Below are 21,996 nucleotides of genomic sequence, written 5' to 3' on the forward strand. Positions count from 1 at the left end.
CTGAGAATTTGTAAAGTAATTTTCTAGGAACTTACCAATCATTTACGAAGCAATTTACTGAGAATTTATCGAGTTATTTACCGCGAATTTACTATAACTTTAATGAGAATTTGCGGAGTAATTTGCTGAGTAATTTTTTGAGAATTTACTGTGAGTTTAATGAGTAATTTACTCGTAATTTATGGAGAATTTTCTTAGAATTTATTGAAAATTTTCAGAGTAATTTACGTTGAATTTATTGAGTAATTCACTGGGAATTTACCGATAATTAACTGGGTAATTTATAGAGAATTTATTGAAAATTTAACGAATACTTTATTGAGAATTTACAACCAGTTTACTGAGAATTTACCGAGAAATTTGCCGAGAAATTTTGAAAAAAATTTCTGTGAATTTACTGAGAAATTTACAAAAAATTTATACAAATTTTTTTCTGAATTTACAGACTGATTTACTCATAATTTACTGAGTAATTCACAAAAAAATTTATAATGATTTTCTAAGAATTTACACAGAATTTTCTAAGAATTTACTGAATAATTTTCTGAGAATTTTGCTTGTAATTTGTTGAGAATTTTGCTCAGTGATTTAACGAGAATTTACTAACTAATTTACTAAGAATTTACCGATAATTTACAGAGTAAGTTACAGAGAATTTACTGAATAATTTATTTAGAATTTACTGTGAATTGGCTACGAAATTTACTGATAAATTACTAAGTTCCTCACTCGGTAATTTAGTTGGAAATTACTAAGTAATTTATTGAGAATTTACTGAGTAAGTTACTAAGAATTTATTGATAATTTCGTTAGACGTCACGAATTAATTTATTGAGAATTTACTAAGTAATTTACTTACAATTTATGGAATAATTTACTGAGAACTTACAGGAAATTTACTAATTAATGTTCGAATAATTTACTGAGAATTAACAAAGTAATTTATGAATTTTTTTTTTTGATAATTTTGTGAGTAATTTACTATGAATTTACTGAGTAATTTATCAAGAATTTATACATAATTTATTGAGAATTTTCTTAGAATTTATTGAAAATTTTCTGAGTAATTTATTTAGAATTTATTAAATGATTAACTGAAAATTTACTGATAATTTATTGAGAATTTATGGAGTAATTTGCTGAATAATTTACTAAGAAATAACTTTGAATTTACCAAGAATTTATATAGAATTTTTTGAGAATCTATTGCGTAATTTACTCAGAATTTACTTATTAATTCACAAAAAAAAATTTCTTTCAATTTTTTGAGAATTTACTCAGAATTTTCTTGTAAATTACAAAGAATTTGCGGAATAATTTATAGAGAATTTTACGTCTAATTTACTGAGAAATTTTCTGAGTAATTTAGTGACAATTTACTAAGTAATTTTCTGAGTAATTAACTAAGAATTTACTAATAATTTATTGAGTAATTTACAGAGAATTTATCGAGTAATTTATTGACATTTTACTGAGAATTTACTAACTAATTTACTGATAAATTACTGAATAATTCACTCATTAATTTACTTGCAATTTACTGAGAATTTAAGGAGTAATTTATTGAGAATTTTCTGATTAATTTGCTTAGAATTTATTAGATAATTTACTAAGAATTTACAGGTAATTTAATGCGCTATTTTCTTGAAATTTACAGGGTAATTTTCTAATAATTTACTGAGTAATTTACTAAGTAATTGATCAAGAATTTTTCAAGAATTTACCGATAATTGACTGAGTAACTTACAGAGAATTTACCGAGTAATTTACTGGGAATTTACTTAGTAATTTGAAGATAAATTTAGTGAGTTATTCACCGAATAATTTACTATGAATTTACTTAGCAATTTATTTAGAATTTACTCAGTAAATTACTAAGACTTTATTGAAAATTTACTGAGTATTTACTGAGAATTTGTAAAGTTATTTTCTAGGAACTTACCAATCATTTACGAAGCAATTTACTGAGAATTTATCGAGTTATTTACCGCGAATTTACTATAACTTTAATGAGAATTTGCGGAGTAATTTGCTGAGTAATTTTTTGAGAATTTACTGCGAGTTTAATGAGTAATTTACTCGTAATTTATGGAGAATTTTCTTAGAATTTATTGAAAATTTTCAGAGTAATTTACGTTGAATTTATTGAGTAATTCACTGGGAATTTACCGATAATTAACTGAGTAATTTATAGAGAATTTATTGAAAATTTAACGAATACTTTATTGAGAATTTACAACCAGTTTACTGAGAATTTACAGAGAAATTTGCCGAGAAATTTTGAAAAAAATTTCTGTGAATTTACTGAGTAATTTACCAAAAATTTATACAAATTTTTTTCTGAATTTACAGACTGATTTACTCATAATTTACTGAGTAATTCACAAAAAAATTTATAATGATTTTCTAAGAATTTACACAGAATTTTCTAAGAATTTACTGAATAATTTTCTGAGAATTTTGCTTGTAATTTATTGAGAATTTTGCTCAGTGATTTAACGAGAATTTACTAACTAATTTACTAAGAATTTACCGATAATTTACAGAGTAAGTTACAGAGAATTTACTGAATAATTTATTTAGAATTTACTGTGAATTGGCTACGAAATTTACTGATAAATTACTAAGTTCCTCACTCGGTAATTTAGTTGGAAATTACTAAGTAATTTATTGAGAATTTACTGAGTAAGTTACTAAGAATTTATTGATAATTTCGTTAGACGTCATGAATTAATTTATTGAGAATTTACTAAGTAATTTACTTACAATTTATGGAATAATTTACTGAGAACTTACAGGAAATTTACTAATTAATGTTCGAATAATTTACTGAGAATTAACAAAGTAATTTATGAATTTTTTTTTTGATAATTTTATGAGTAATTTATCAAGAATTTATACATAATTTATTGAAAATTTTCTGAGTAATTTATTTAGAATTTATTAAATGATTAACTGAAAATTTACTGATAATTTACAAAGTAATTTATAGAGAATTTATGGAGTAATAATTTGCTGAATAATTTACTAAGAAATAACTTTGAATTTACCAAGAAGTTATATAGAATTTTTTGAGAATCTATTGCGTAATTTACTCAGAATTTACTGATTAATTCACAAAAAAATTTCTTTCAATTTTTTGAGAATTTACTCAGAATTTTCTTATAAATTACAAAGAATTTGCTGAATAATTTATAGAGAATTTCACGTCTAATTTATCGAGAAATTTTCTGAATAATTTAGTGACAATTTACCGAGAAATTTTATGAGTAATTAACTAAGAATTTACTATTAATTTATTGAGTAATTTACAGAGAATTTATCGAGTAATTTATTGACATTTTACTGAGAATTTACTAACTAATTTACTGATAAATTACTGAATAATTCACTCATTAATTTACTTGCAATTTACTGAGAATTTAAGGAGTAATTTATTGAGAATTTTCTGATTAATTTGCTTAGAATTTATTAGATAATTTACTAAGAATTTACAGGTAATTTAATGCGCTATTTTCTTGAAATTTACAGGGTAATTTTCTAATAATTTACTGAGTAATTTACTAAGTAATTGATCAAGAATTTTTTAAGAATTTACCGATAATTAACTGAGTAACTTACAGAGAATTTACCGAGTAATTTACTGGGAATTTACTTAGTAATTTACAGATAAATTTAGTGAGTTATTCACCGAATAATTTACTATGAATTTACTTAGCAATTTATTTAGAATTTACTCAGTAAATTACTAAGATTTTATTGAAGATTTACTGAGTATTTACTGAGAATTTGTAAAGTAATTTTCTAGGAACTTACCAATCATTTACGAAGCAATTTACTGAGAATTTATCGAGTTATTTACCACGAATTTACTATAACTTTAATGAGAATTTGCGGAGTAATTTGCTGAGTAATTTTTTGAGAATTTACTGTGAGTTTAATGAGTAATTTACTTGTAATTTATGGAGAATTTTCTTAGAATTTATAGAAAATTTTCAGAGTAATTTACGTTGAATTTATTGAGTAATTCACTGGGAATTTACCCATAATTAACTGAGTAACTCATAGAGAATTTATTGAAAATTTAACGAATAATTTATTGAGAATTTACAACCAGTTTACTGAGAATTTACAGAGAAATTTGCCGAGAAATTTTGAAAAAAAATTCTGTGAATTTACTGAGTAATTTACCAAGAATTTATACAAATTTTTTTGTGAATTACAGACTGATTTACTCATAATTTACTGAGTAATTCACAAAAAAATTTCTAATGATTTTCTAAGAATTTACACAGAATTTTCTAATAATTTACTAAGAATTTACTGAATAATTTTCTGAGAATTTTGCTTGTAATTTATTGAGAATTTTGCTCAGTGATTTAACGAGAATTTACAAACTAATTTACTAAGAATTTACCGATAATTTACAGTGTAAGTTACAGAGAATATACTGAATAATTTATTTAGAATTTACTGCGAATTGGCTATGAAATTTACTGATAAATTACTAAGTTCCTCACTCGGTATTTTAGTTGGAAATTACTAAGTAATTTATTGAGAATTTACTGAGTAAGTTACTAAGAATTTATTGATAATTTAGTTAGACGTCACGGATTAATTTATTGAGAATTTAGTAAGGAATTTACTTACAATTTATGGAATAATTTACTGAGAATTTACAGGAAATTTACTAATTAATGTTCGAATAATTTGCTGAGAATTAACAAAGTAATTTACGATTTTTTTTTTTGATAATTTTATGAGTAATTTACTATGAATTTTCTGAGTAATTTATCAAGAATTTATACATAATTTATTGAGAATTTTCTTAGAATTTATTGAAAATTTTCTGAGTAATTTATTTAGAATTTATTAAATGATTAACTGAAAATTTACTGATAATTTACAAAGTAATTTATAGAGAATTTATGGAGTAATAATTTGCTGAATAATTTACTAAGAAATTACTTTGAATTTACCAAGAATTTATATAGAATTTTTTGAGAATCTATTGCGTAATTTACTCAGAATTTACTGATTAATTCACAAAAAAATTTCTTTCAATTTTTTGAGAATTTACTCAGAATTTTCTTATAAATTACAAAGAATTTGCTGAATAATTTATAGAGAATTTCACGTCTAATTTACTGAGAAATTTTCTGAGTAATTTAGTGAAAATTTACTCAGTAATTTTCTGAGTAATTAACTAAGAATTTACTAATAATTTATTGAGTAATTTACAGAGAATTTATCGAGTAATTTATTGACATTTTACTGAGAATTTACTAACTAATTTACTGATAAATTACTGAATAATTCACTCATTAATTTACTTGCAATTTACTGAGAATTTAAGGAGTAATTTATTAAGAATTTTCTGATTAATTTGCTTAGAATTTATTAGATAATTTACTAAGAATTTACAGGTAATTTAATGCGCTATTTTCTTGAAATTTACAGGGTAATTTTCTAATAATTTACTGAGTAATTTACTAAGTAATTGATCAAGAATTTTTTAAGAATTTACTGATAATTAACTGAGTAACTTACAGAGAATTTACCGAGTAATTTACTGGGAATTTACTTAGTAATTTACAGATAAATTTAGTGAGTTATTCACCGAATAATTTACTATGAATTTACTTAGCAATTTATTTAGAATTTACTCAGTAAATTACTAAGACTTTATTGAAGATTTACGGAGTATTTACTGAGAATTTGTAAAGTAATTTTCTAGGAACTTACCAATCATTTACGAAGCAATTTACTGAGAATTTATCGAGTTATTTACCACGAATTTACTATAACTTTAATGAGAATTTGCGGAGTAATTTGCTGAGTAATGTTTTGAGAATTTACTGTGAGTTTAATGAGTAATTTACTCGTAATTTATGGAGAATTTTCTTAGAATTTATTGAAAATTTTCAGAGTAATTTACGTTGAATTTATTGAGTAATTCACTGGGAATTTACCGATAATTAACTGAGTAATTTATAGAGAATTTATTGAAAATTTAACGAATAATTTATTGAGAATTTACAACCAGTTTACTGAGAATTTACAGAGAAATTTGTCGAGAAATTTTGAAAAAAATTTCTGTGAATTTACTGAGTAATTCACAAAAAAATTTCTAATGATTTTCTAAGAATTTACACAGAATTTTCTAATAATTTACTAAGAATTTACTGAATAATTTTCTAAGAATTTTGCTTGTAATTTATTGAGAATTTTGCTCAGTGATTTAACGAGAATTTACTAACTAATTTACTAAGAATTTACCGATAATTTACAGAGTAAGTTACAAAGAATATACAGAATAATTTATTTAGAATTTACTGCGAATTGGCTACGAAATTTACTGATAAATTACTAAGTTCCACACTCGGTAATTTAGTTGGAAATTACTAAGTAATTTATTGAGAATTTACTGAGTAAGTTACTAAGAATTTATTGATAATTCAGTTAGACGTCACGGATTAATTTATTGAGAATTTACTAAGTAATTTACTTACAATTTATGGAATAATTTACTGAGAATTTACAGGAAATTTACTAATTAATGTTCGAATAATTTACTGAGAATTAACAAAGAAATTTATGATTTTTTTTTTTGATAATTTTATGAGTAATTTACTATGAATTTACTGAGTAATTTATCAAGAATTTATACATAATTTATTGAGAATTTTCTTAGAATTTATTAAAAATTTTCTGAGTAATTTATTTAAAATTTATTAAATGATTAACTGAAAATTTACTGATAATTTACAAAGTAATTTATAGAGAATTTATGGAGTAATAATTTGCTGAATAATTTACTAAGAAATTACTTTGAATTTACCAAGAATTTATATAGAATTTTTTGAGAATCTATTGCGTAATTTACTCAGAATTTACTGATTAATTCACAAAAAAAATTCTTTCAATTTTTTGAGAATTTACTCAGAATTTTCTTGTAAATTACAAAGAATTTGCGGAATAATTTGTAGAGAATTTCACGTCTAATTTACTGAGAAATTTTCTGAGTAATTTAGTGACAATTTACCGAGAAATTTTCTGAGTAATTAACTAAGAATTTACTATTAATTTATTGAGTAATTTACAGAGAATTTATCGAGTAATTTATTGACATTTTACTGAGAATTTACTAACTAATTTACTGATAAATTACTGAATAATTCACTCATTAATTTACTTGCAATTTACTGAGAATTTAAGGAGTAATTTATTGAGAATTTTCTGATTAATTTGCTTAGAATTTATTAGATAATTTACAGGTAATTTAATGCGCTATTTTCTTGAAATTTACAGGGTAATTTTCTAATAATTTACTGAGTAATTTACTAAGTAATTGATCAAGAATTTTTTAAGAATTTACCGATAATTAACTGAGTAACTTACAGAGAATTTACCGAGTAATTTACTGGGAATTTACTTAGTAATTTACAGATAAATTTAGTGAGTTATTCACCGAATAATTTACTATGAATTTACTTAGCAATTTATTTAGAATTTACTCAGTAAATTACTAAGACTTTATTGAAGATTTACTGAGTATTTACTGAGAATTTGTAAAGTAATTTTCTACGAACTTACCAATCATTTACGAAGCAATTTACTGAGAATTTATCGAGTTATTTACCACGAATTTACTATAACTTTAATGAGAATTTGCGGAGTAATTTGCTGAGTAATTTTTTGAGAATTTACTGTGAGTTTAATGAGTAATTTACTCGTAATTTATGGAGAATTTTCTTAGAATTTATTGAAAATTTTCAGAGTAATTTACGTTGAATTTATTGAGTAATTCACTGGGAATTTACCCATAATTAACTGAGTAATTCATAGAGAATTTATTGAAAATTTAACGAATAATTTATTGAGAATTTACAACCAGTTTACTGAGAATTTACAGAGTAATTTGCCAAGAATTTATACAAATTTTTTTTGTGAATTTACAGACTGATTTACTCATAATTTACTGAGTAATTCACAAAAAAATTTCTAATGATTTTCTAAGAATTTACACAGAATTTTCTAATAATTTACTAAGAATTTACTGAATAATTTTCTGAGAATTTTGCTTGTAATTTATTGAGAATTTTGCTCAGTGATTTAACGAGAATTTACTAACTAATTTACTAAGAATTTACCGATAATTTACAGAGGAAGTTACAGAGAATTTACTGAATAATTTATTTAGAATTTACTGCGAATTGGCTACGAAATTTACTGATAAATTACTAAGTTCATCACTGGGTAATTTAGTTGGAAATTACTAAGTAATTTATTGAGAATTTACTGAGTAAGTTACTAAGAATTTATTGATAATTTAGTTAGACGTCACGGATTAATTTATTGAGAATTTACTTACAATTTATGGAATAATTTACTGAGAATTTACAGGAAATTTACTAATTAATGTTTGAATAATTTACTGAGAATTAACAAAGTAATTTACGAATTTTTTTTTTTGATAATTCTATGAGTAATTTACTATGAATTTACTGAGTAATTTATCAAGAATTTATACATAATTTATTGAGAATTTTCTTAGAATTTATTGAAAATTTTCTGAGTAATTTATTTAGAATTTATTAAATGATTAACTGAAAATTTACTGATAATTTACAAAGTAATTTATAGAGAATTTATGGAGTAATAATTTGCTGAATAATTTACTAAGAAATTACTTTGAATTTACCAAGAATTTATATAGAATTTTTTGAGAATCTATTGCGTAATTTACTCAGAATTTACTAATTAATTCACAAAAAAATTTCTTTCAATTTTTTGAGAATTTACTCAGAATTTTCTTATAAATTACAAAGAATTTGCTGAATAATTTATAGAGAATTTCACGTCTAATTTGCTGAGAAATTTTCTGAGTAATTTAGTGACAATTTACTAAGTAATTTTCTGAGTAATTAACTAAGAATTTACTAATAATTTATTGAGTAATTTACAGAGAATTTATCGAGTAATTTATTGACATTTTACTGAGAATTTACTAACTAATTTACTGATAAATTTCTGAATAATTCACTCATTAATTTACTTGCAATTTACTGAGAATTTAAGGAGTAATTTATTGAGAATTTTCTGATTAATTTGCTTAGAATTTATTAGATAATTTACTAAGAATTTACAGGTAATTTAATGCGCTATTTTCTTGAAATTTATAGGGTAATTTTCTAATAATTTACTGAGTAATTTACTAAGTAATTGATCAAGAATTTTTTAAGAATTTACCGATAATTAACTGAGTAACTTACAGAGAATTTACCGAGTAATTTACTGGGAATTTACTTAGTAATTTATAGATAAATTTAGTGAGTTATTCACCGAATAATTTACTATGAATTTACTTAGCAATTTATTTAGAATTTACTCAGTAAATTACTAAGACTTTATTGAAAATTTACTGAGAATTTGTAAAGTAATTTTCTAGGAACTTACCAATCATTTACGAAGCAATTTACTGAGAATTTATCGAGTTATTTACCACGAATTTACTATAACTTTAATGAGAATTTGCGGAGTAATTTGCTGAGTAATTTTTTGAGAATTTACTGTGAGTTTAATGAGTAATTTACTCGTAATTTATGGAGAATTTTCTTAGAATTTATTGAAAATTTTCAGAGTAATTTACGTTGAATTTATTGAGTAATTCACTGGGAATTTACCGATAATTAACTGAGTAATTTATAGAGAATTTATTGAAAATTTAACGAATAATTTATTGAGAATTTACAACCAGTTTACTGAGAATTTACAGAGTAATTTGCCAAGAATTTATACAAATTTTTTTGTGAATTTACAGACTGATTTACTCATAATTTACTGAGTAATTCACAAAAAAATTTCTAATGATTTTCTAAGAATTTACACAGAATTTTCTAATAATTTACTAAGAATTTACTGAATAATTTTCTGAGAATTTTTCTTGTAATTTATTGAGAATTTTGCTCCGTGATTTAACGAGAATTTACTAACTAATTTACTAAGAATTTACCGATAATTTACAGAGTAAGTTACAGAGAATTTACTGAATAATTTATTTAGAATTTACTGCGAATTGGCTACGAAATTTACTGATAAATTACTAAGTTCTTCACTGGGTAATTTAGTTGGAAATTACTAAGTAATTTATTGAGAATTTACTGAGTAAGTTACTAAGAATTTATTGATAATTTAGTTAGACGTCACGGATTAATTTATTGAGAATTTACTAAGTAATTTACTTACAATTTATGGAATAATTTACTGAGAATTTATACGAAATTTACTAATTAATGTTCGAATAATTTACTGAGAATTAACAAAGTAATTTACGAATTCTTTTTTTTTTTTGATAATTTTATGAGTAATTTACTATGAATTTACTGAGTAATTTATCAAGAATTTATACATAATTTATTGAGAATTTTCTTAGAATTTATTGAAAATTTTCTGAGTAATTTATTTAGAATTTATTAAATGATTAACTGAAAATTTACTGATAATTTACAAAGTAATTTATAGAGAATTTATGGAGTAATTTGCTGAATAATTTACTAAGAAATTACTTTGAATTTACCAAGAATTTATATAGAATTTTTTGAGAATCTATTGCGTAATTTACTCAAAATTTACTGATTAATTCACAAATTTTTTGAGAATTTACTCATAATTTTCTTATAAATCACAAAGAATTTGCTGAATAATTTATAGAGAATTTCACGTCTAATTTACTGAGAAATTTTCTGAGTAATTTAGTGACAATTTACTAAGTAATTTTCTGAGTAATTAACTAAGAATTTACTAATAATTTATTGAGTAATTTACAGAGAATTTATCGAGTAATTTATTGACATTTTACTGAGAATTTACTAACTAATTTACTGATAAATTACTGAATAATTCACTCATTAATTTACTTGCAATTTACTGAGAATTTAAGGAGTAATTTTTTGAGAATTTTCTGATTAATTTGCTTAGAATTTATTAGATAATTTACTAAGAATTTGCAGGTAATTTAATGCGCTATTTTCTTGAAATTTACAGGGTAATTTTCTAATAATTTACTGAGTAATTGATCAAGAATTTTTTAAGAATTTACCGATAATTAACTGAGTAACTTACAGAGAATTTACCGAGTAATTTACTGGAATTTACTTAGTAATTTGTAGATAAATTTAGTGAGTTATTCACCGAATAATTTACTATGAATTTACTTAGCAATTTATTTAGAATTTACTCAGTAAATTACTAAGACTTTATTGAAAATTTACTGAGAATTTGTAAAGTAATTTTCTAGGAACTTACCAATCATTTACGAAGCAATTTACTGAGAATTTATCGAGTTATTTACCACGAATTTACTATAACTTTAATGAGAATTTGCGGAGTAATTTGCTGAGTAATTTTTTGAGAATTTACTGTGAGTTTAATGAGTAATTTACTCGTAATTTATGGAGAATCTTCTTAGAATTTATTGAAAATTTTCAGAGTAATTTACGTTGAATTTGTTGAGTAATTCACTGGGAATTTACCGATAATTAACTGAGTAATTTATAGAGAATTTATTGAAAATTTAACGAATAATTTATTGAGAATTTACAACCAGTTTACTGAGAATTTACAGAGAAATTTGCCGAGAAATTTTGAAAAAAATTTCTGTGAATTTACTGAGTAATTTACCAAGAATTTATACAAATTTTTTTGTGAATTTACCGACTGATTTACTCATAATTTACTAAGTAATTCACAAAAAAATTTCTAATGATTTTCTAAGAATTTACACAGAATTTTCTAAGAATTTACTGAATAATTTTCTGAGAATTTTGCTTGTAATTTATTGAGAATTTTGCTCCGTGATTTAACGAGAATTTACTAACTAATTTACTAACAATTTACCGATAATTTACAGAGTAAGTTACAGAGAATTTACTGAATAATTTATTTAGAATTTACTGCGAATTGGCTACGAAAGTTACTGATAAATTACTAAGTTCTTCACTGGGTAATTTAGTTGGAAATTACTAAGTAATTTATTGAGAATTTACTGAGTAAATTACTAAGAATTTATTGATAATTTAGTTAGACGTCACGGATTAATTTATTGAGAATTTACAGGAAATTTACTAATTAATGTTCGAATAATTTACTGAGAATTAACAAAGTAATTTACGAATTTTTTTTTTGATAATTTTATGAGTAATTTACTATGAATTTACTGAGTAATTTATCAAGAATTTATACATAATTTATTGAGAATTTTCTTAGAATCTATTGAAAATTTTCTGAGTAATTTATTTAGAATTTATTAAATGATTAACTGAAAATTTACTGATAATTTACAAAGTAATTTATAGAGAATTTATGGAGTAATTTGCTGAATAATTTACTAAGAAATTACTTTGAATTTACCAAGAATTTATATAGAATTTTTTGAGAATCTATTGCGTAATTTACTCAGAATTTACTGATTAATTCACAAAAAAATTTCTTTCAATTTTTTGAGAATTTACTTAGAATTTTCTTATAAATTACAAAGAATTTGCTGAATAATTTATAGAGAATTTCACGTCTAATTTACTGAGAAATTTTCTGAGTAATTTAGTGACAATTTACTAAGTAATTTTCTGAGTAATTAACTAAGAATTTACTAATAATTTATTGAGTAATTTACAGAGAATTTATCGAGTAATTTATTGACATTTTACTGAGAATTTACTAACTAAATTACTGAATAATTCACTCATTAATTTACTTGCAATTTACTGAGAATTTAAGGAGTAATTTTTTGAGAATTTTCTGATTAATTTGCTTAGAATTTATTAGATAATTTACTAAGAATTTACAGGTAATTTAATGCGCTATTTTCTTGAAATTTACAGGGTAATTTTCTAATAATTTACTGAGTAATTGATCAAGAATTTTTTAAGAATTTACCGATAATTAACTGAGTAACTTACAGAGAATTTACCGAGTAATTTACTGGGAATTTACTTAGTAATTTATAGATAAATTTAGTGAGTTATTCACCGAATAATTTACTATGAATTTACTTAGCAATTTATTTAGAATTTACTCAGTAAATTACTAAGACTTTATTGAAAATTTACTGAGAATTTGTAAAGTAATTTTCTAGGAACTTACCAATCATTTACGAAGCAATTTACTGAGAATTTATCGAGTTATTTACCACGAATTTACTATAACTTTAATGAGAATTTGCGGAGTAATTTGCTGAGTAATTTTTTGAGAATTTACTGTGAGTTTAATGAGTAATTTACTCGTAATTTATGGAGAATTTTCTTAGAATTTATTGAAAATTTTCAGAGTAATTTACGTTGAATTTGTTGAGTAATTCACTGGGAATTTACCGATAATTAACTGAGTAATTTATAGAGAATTTATTGAAAATTTAACGAATAATTTATTGAGAATTTACAACCAGTTTACTGAGAATTTACAGAGAAATTTGCCGAGAAATTTTGAAAAAAATTTCTGTGAATTTACTGAGTAATTTACCAAGAATTTATACAAATTTTTTTGTGAATTTACCGACTGATTTACTCATAATTTACTAAGTAATTCACAAAAAAATTTCTAATGATTTTCTAAGAATTTACACAGAATTTTCTAAGAATTTACTGAATAATTTTCTGAGAATTTTGCTTGTAATTTATTGAGAATTTTGCTCCGTGATTTAACGAGAATTTACTAACTAATTTACTAACAATTTACCGATAATTTACAGAGTAAGTTACAGAGAATTTACTGAATAATTTATTTAGAATTTACTGCGAATTGGCTACGAAATTTACTGATAAATTACTAAGTTCTTCACTGGGTAATTTAGTTGGAAATTACTTAGTAATTTATTGAGAATTTACTGAGTAAATTACTAAGAATTTATTGATAATTTAGTTAGACGTCACGGATTAATTTATTGAGAATTTACAGGAAATTTACTAATTAATGTTCGAATAATTTACTGAGAATTAACAAAGTAATTTACGAATTTTTTTTTTGATAATTTTATGAGTAATTTACTATGAATTTACTGAGTAATTTATCAAGAATTTATACATAATTTATTGAGAATTTTCTTAGAATCTATTGAAAATTTTCTGAGTAATTTATTTAGAATTTATTAAATGATTAACTGAAAATTTACTGATAATTTACAAAGTAATTTATAGAGAATTTATGGAGTAATTTGCTGAATAATTTACTAAGAAATTACTTTGAATTTACCAAGAATTTATATAGAATTTTTTGAGAATCTATTGCGTAATTTACTCAGAATTTACTGATTAATTCACAAAAAAATTTCTTTCAATTTTTTGAGAATTTACTCAGAATTTTCTTATAAATTACAAAGAATTTGCTGAATAATTTATAGAGAATTTCACGTCTAATTTACTGAGAAATTTTCTGAGTAATTTAGTGACAATTTACTAAGTAATTTTCTGAGTAATTAACTAAGAATTTACTAATAATTTATTGAGTAATTTACAGAGAATTTATCGAGTAATTTATTGACATTTTACTGAGAATTTACTAACTAAATTACTGAATAATTCACTCATTAATTTACTTGCAATTTACTGAGAATTTAAGGAGTAATTTTTTGAGAATTTTCTGATTAATTTGCTTAGAATTTATTAGATAATTTACTAAGAATTTACAGGTAATTTAATGCGCTATTTTCTTGAAATTTACAGGGTAATTTTCTAATAATTTACTGAGTAATTGATCAAGAATTTTTTAAGAATTTACCGATAATTAACTGAGTAACTTACAGAGAATTTACCGAGTAATTTACTGGGAATTTACTTAGTAATTTATAGATAAATTTAGTGAGTTATTCACCGAATAATTTACTATGAATTTACTTAGCAATTTATTTAGAATTTACTCAGTAAATTACTAAGACTTTATTGAAAATTTACTGAGAATTTGTAAAGTAATTTTCTAGGAACTTACCAATCATTTACGAAGCAATTTACTGAGAATTTATCGAGTTATTTACCACGAATTTACTATAACTTTAATGAGAATTTGCGGAGTAATTTGCTGAGTAATTTTTTGAGAATTTACTGTGAGTTTAATGAGTAATTTACTCGTAATTTATGGAGAATTTTCTTAGAATTTATTGAAAATTTTCAGAGTAATTTACGTTGAATTTGTTGAGTAATTCACTGGGAATTTACCGATAATTAACTGAGTAATTTATAGAGAATTTATTGAAAATTTAACGAATAATTTATTGAGAATTTACAACCAGTTTACTGAGAATTTACAGAGAAATTTGCCGAGAAATTTTGAAAAAAATTTCTGTGAATTTACTGAGTAATTTACCAAGAATTTATACAAATTTTTTTGTGAATTTACAGACTGATTTACTCATAATTTACTAAGTAATTCACAAAAAAATTTCTAATGATTTTCTAAGAATTTACACAGAATTTTCTAAGAATTTACTGAATAATTTTCTGAGAATTTTGCTTGTAATTTATTGAGAATTTTGCTCCGTGATTTAACGAGAATTTACTAACTAATTTACTAACAATTTACCGATAATTTACAGAGTAAGTTACAGAGAATTTACTGAATAATTTATTTAGAATTTACTGCGAATTGGCTACGAAAGTTACTGATAAATTACTAAGTTCTTCACTGGGTAATTTAGTTGGAAATTACTAAGTAATTTATTGAGAATTTACTGAGTAAATTACTAAGAATTTATTGATAATTTAGTTAGACGTCACGGATTAATTTATTGAGAATTTACAGGAAATTTACTAATTAATGTTCGAATAATTTACTGAGAATTAACAAAGTAATTTACGAATTTTTTTTTTGATAATTTTATGAGTAATTTACTATGAATTTACTGAGTAATTTATCAAGAATTTATACATAATTTATTGAGAATTTTCTTAGAATCTATTGAAAATTTTCTGAGTAATTTATTTAGAATTTATTAAATGATTAACTGAAAATTTACTGATAATTTACAAAGTAATTTATAGAGAATTTATGGAGTAATTTGCTGAATAATTTACTAAGAAATTACTTTGAATTTACCAAGAATTTATATAGAATTTTTTGAGAATCTATTGCGTAATTTACTCAGAATTTACTGATTAATTCACAAAAAAATTTCTTTCAATTTTTTGAGAATTTACTCAGAATTTTCTTATAAATTACAAAGAATTTGCTGAATAATTTATAGAGAATTTCACGTCTAATTTACTGAGAAATTTTCTGAGTAATTTAGTGACAATTTACTAAGTAATTTTCTGAGTAATTAACTAAGAATTTACTAATAATTTATTGAGTAATTTACAGAGAATTTATCGAGTAATTTATTGACATTTTACTGAGAATTTACTAACTAAATTACTGAATAATTCACTCATTAATTTACTTGCAATTTACTGAGAATTTAAGGAGTAATTTTTTGAGAATTTTCTGATTAATTTGCTTAGAATTTATTAGATAATTTACTAAGAATTTACAGGTAATTTAATGCGCTATTTTCTTGAAATTTACAGGGTAATTTTCTAATAATTTACTGAGTAATTGATCAAGAATTTTTTAAGAATTTACCGATAATTAACTGAGTAACTTACAGAGAATTTACCGAGTAATTTACTGGGAATTTACTTAGTAATTTATAGATAAATTTAGTGAGTTATTCACCGAATAATTTACTATGAATTTACTTAGCAATTTATTTAGAATTTACTCAGTAAATTACTAAGACTTTATTGAAAATTTACTGAGAATTTGTAAAGTAATTTTCTAGGAACTTACCAATCATTTACGAAGCAATTTACTGAGAATTTATCGAGTTATTTACCACGAATTTACTATAACTTTAATGAGAATTTGCGGAGTAATTTGCTGAGTAATTTTTTGAGAATTTACTGTGAGTTTAATGAGTAATTTACTCGTAATTTATGGAGAATTTTCTTAGAATTTATTGAAAATTTTCAGAGTAATTTACGTTGAATTTGTTGAGTAATTCACTGGGAATTTACCGATAATTAACTGAGTAATTTATAGAGAATTTATTGAAAATTTAACGAATAATTTATTGAGAATTTACAACCAGTTTACTGAGAATTTACAGAGAAATTTGCCGAGAAATTTTGAAAAAAATTTCTGTGAATTTACTGAGTAATTTACCAAGAATTTATACAAATTTTTTTGTGAATTTACCGACTGATTTACTCATAATTTACTAAGTAATTCACAAAAAAATTTCTAATGATTTTCTAAGAATTTACACAGAATTTTCTAAGAATTTACTGAATAATTTTCTGAGAATTTTGCTTGTAATTTATTGAGAATTTTGCTCCGTGATTTAACGAGAATTTACTAACTAATTTACTAACAATTTACCGATAATTTACAGAGTAAGTTACAGAGAATTTACTGAATAATTTATTTAGAATTTACTGCGAATTGGCTACGAAAGTTACTGATAAATTACTAAGTTCTTCACTGGGTAATTTAGTTGGAAATTACTAAGTAATTTATTGAGAATTTACTGAGTAAATTACTAAGAATTTATTGATAATTTAGTTAGACGTCACGGATTAATTTATTGAGAATTTACAGGAAATTTACTAATTAATGTTCGAATAATTTACTGAGAATTAACAAAGTAATTTACGAATTTTTTTTTTGATAATTTTATGAGTAATTTACTATGAATTTACTGAGTAATTTATCAAGAATTTATACATAATTTATTGAGAATTTTCTTAGAATCTATTGAAAATTTTCTGAGTAATTTATTTAGAATTTATTAAATGATTAACTGAAAATTTACTGATAATTTACAAAGTAATTTATAGAGAATTTATGGAGTAATTTGCTGAATAATTTACTAAGAAATTACTTTGAATTTACCAAGAATTTATATAGAATTTTTTGAGAATCTATTGCGTAATTTACTCAGAATTTACTGATTAATTCACAAAAAAATTTCTTTCAATTTTTTGAGAATTTACTCAGAATTTTCTTATAAATTACAAAGAATTTGCTGAATAATTTATAGAGAATTTCACGTCTAATTTACTGAGAAATTTTCTGAGTAATTTAGTGACAATTTACTAAGTAATTTTCTGAGTAATTAACTAAGAATTTACTAATAATTTATTGAGTAATTTACAGAGAATTTATCGAGTAATTTATTGACATTTTACTGAGAATTTACTAACTAAATTACTGAATAATTCACTCATTAATTTACTTGCAATTTACTGAGAATTTAAGGAGTAATTTTTTGAGAATTTTCTGATTAATTTGCTTAGAATTTATTAGATAATTTACTAAGAATTTACAGGTAATTTAATGCGCTATTTTCTTGAAATTTACAGGGTAATTTTCTAATAATTTACTGAGTAATTGATCAAGAATTTTTTAAGAATTTACCGATAATTAACTGAGTAACTTACAGAGAATTTACCGAGTAATTTACTGGGAATTTACTTAGTAATTTATAGATAAATTTAGTGAGTTATTCACCGAATAATTTACTATGAATTTACTTAGCAATTTATTTAGAATTTACTCAGTAAATTACTAAGACTTTATTGAAAATTTACTGAGAATTTGTAAAGTAATTTTCTAGGAACTTACCAATCATTTACGAAGCAATTTACTGAGAATTTATCGAGTTATTTACCACGAATTTACTATAACTTTAATGAGAATTTGCGGAGTAATTTGCTGAGTAATTTTTTGAGAATTTACTGTGAGTTTAATGAGTAATTTACTCGTAATTTATGGAGAATTTTCTTAGAATTTATTGAAAATTTTCAGAGTAATTTACGTTGAATTTGTTGAGTAATTCACTGGGAATTTACCGATAATTAACTGAGTAATTTATAGAGAATTTATTGAAAATTTAACGAATAATTTATTGAGAATTTACAACCAGTTTACTGAGAATTTACAGAGAAATTTGCCGAGAAATTTTGAAAAAAATTTCTGTGAATTTACTGAGTAATTTACCAAGAATTTATACAAATTTTTTTGTGAATTTACCGACTGATTTACTCATAATTTACTAAGTAATTCACAAAAAAATTTCTAATGATTTTCTAAGAATTTACACAGAATTTTCTAAGAATTTACTGAATAATTTTCTGAGAATTTTGCTTGTAATTTATTGAGAATTTTGCTCCGTGATTTAACGAGAATTTACTAACTAATTTACTAACAATTTACCGATAATTTACAGAGTAAGTTACAGAGAATTTACTGAATAATTTATTTAGAATTTACTGCGAATTGGCTACGAAATTTACTGATAAATTACTAAGTTCTTCACTGGGTAATTTAGTTGGAAATTACTAAGTAATTTATTGAGAATTTACTGAGTAAATTACTAAGAATTTATTGATAATTTAGTTAGACGTCACGGATTAATTTATTGAGAATTTACAGGAAATTTACTAATTAATGTTCGAATAATTTACTGAGAATTAACAAAGTAATTTACGAATTTTTTTTTTTGATAATTTTATGAGTAATTTACTATGAATTTACTGAGTAATTTATCAAGAATTTATACATAATTTATTGAGAATTTTCTTAGAATCTATTGAAAATTTTCTGAGTAATTTATTTAGAATTTATTAAATGATTAACTGAAAATTTACTGATAATTTACAAAGTAATTTATAGAGAATTTATGGAGTAATTTGCTGAATAATTTACCAAGAAATTACTTTGAATTTACCAAGAATTTATATAGAATTTTTTGAGAATCTATTGCGTAATTTACTCAGAATTTACTGATTAATTCACAAAAAAATTTCTTTCAATTTTTTGAGAATTTACTCAGAATTTTCTTATAAATTACAAAGAATTTGCTGAATAATTTATAGAGAATTTCACGTCTAATTTACTGAGAAATTTTCTGAGTAATTTAGTGACAATTTACTAAGTAATTTTCTGAGTAATTAACTAAGAATTTACTAATAATTTATTGAGTAATTTACAGAGAATTTATCGAGTAATTTATTGACATTTTACTGAGAATTTACTAACTAAATTACTGAATAATTCACTCATTAATTTACTTGCAATTTACTGAGAATTTAAGGAGTAATTTTTTGAGAATTTTCTGATTAATTTGCTTAGAATTTATTAGATAATTTACTAAGAATTTACAGGTAATTTAATGCGCTATTTTCTTGAAATTTACAGGGTAATTTTCTAATAATTTACTGAGTAATTGATCAAGAATTTTTTAAGAATTTACCGATAATTAACTGAGTAACTTACAGAGAATTTACCGAGTAATTTACTGGGAATTTACTTAGTAATTTATAGATAAATTTAGTGAGTTATTCACCGAATAATTTACTATGAATTTACTTAGCAATTTATTTAGAATTTACTCAGTAAATTACTAAGACTTTATTGAAAATTTACTGAGAATTTGTAAAGTAATTTTCTAGGAACTTACCAATCATTTACGAAGCAATTTACTGAGAATTTATCGAGTTATTTACCACGAATTTACTATAACTTTAATGAGAATTTGCGGAGTAATTTGCTGAGTAATTTTTTGAGAATTTACTGTGAGTTTAATGAGTAATTTACTCGTAATTTATGGAGAATTTTCTTAGAATTTATTGAAAATTTTCAGAGTAATTTACGTTGAATTTGTTGAGTAATTCACTGGGAATTTACCGATAATTAACTGAGTAATTTATAGAGAATTTATTGAAAATTTAACGAATAATTTATTGAGAATTTACAACCAGTTTACTGAGAATTTACAGAGAAATTTGCCGAGAAATTTTGAAAAAAATTTCTGTGAATTTACTGAGTAATTTACCAAGAATTTATACAAATTTTTTTGTGAATTTACCGACTGATTTACTCATAATTTACTAAGTAATTCACAAAAAAATTTCTAATGATTTTCTAAGAATTTACACAGAATTTTCTAAGAATTTACTGAATAATTTTCTGAGAATTTTGCTTGTAATTTATTGAGAATTTTGCTCCGTGATTTAACGAGAATTTACTAACTAATTTACTAACAATTTACCGATAATTTACAGAGTAAGTTACAGAGAATTTACTGAATAATTTATTTAGAATTTACTGCGAATTGGCTACGAAATTTACTGATAAATTACTAAGTTCTTCACTGGGTAATTTAGTTGGAAATTACTAAGTAATTTATTGAGAATTTACTGAGTAAATTACTAAGAATTTATTGATAATTTAGTTAGACGTCACGGATTAATTTATTGAGAATTTACAGGAAATTTACTAATTAATGTTCGAATAATTTACTGAGAATTAACAAAGTAATTTACGAATTTTTTTTTTGATAATTTTATGAGTAATTTACTATGAATTTACTGAGTAATTTATCAAGAATTTATACATAATTTATTGAGAATTTTCTTAGAATCTATTGAAAATTTTCTGAGTAATTTATTTAGAATTTATTAAATGATTAACTGAAAATTTACTGATAATTTACAAAGTAATTTATAGAGAATTTATGGAGTAATTTGCTGAATAATTTACCAAGAAATTACTTTGAATTTACCAAGAATTTATATAGAATTTTTTGAGAATCTATTGCGTAATTTACTCAGAATTTACTGATTAATTCACAAAAAAATTTCTTTCAATTTTTTGAGAATTTACTCAGAATTTTCTTATAAATTACAAAGAATTTGCTGAATAATTTATAGAGAATTTCACGTCTAATTTACTGAGAAATTTTCTGAGTAATTTAGTGACAATTTACTAAGTAATTTTCTGAGTAATTAGCTAAGAATTTACTAATAATTTATTGAGTAATTTACAGAGAATTTATCGAGTAATTTATTGACATTTTACTGAGAATTTACTAACTAAATTACTGAATAATTCACTCATTAATTTACTTGCAATTTACTGAGAATTTAAGGAGTAATTTTTTGAGAATTTTCTGATTAATTTGCTTAG

The sequence above is a fragment of the Camellia sinensis genome, chromosome 4 (assembly GCF_055761805.1).
Source record: "Camellia sinensis isolate YWXY chromosome 4, ASM5576180v1, whole genome shotgun sequence".
NCBI lineage: Eukaryota > Viridiplantae > Streptophyta > Magnoliopsida > Ericales > Theaceae > Camellia > Camellia sinensis.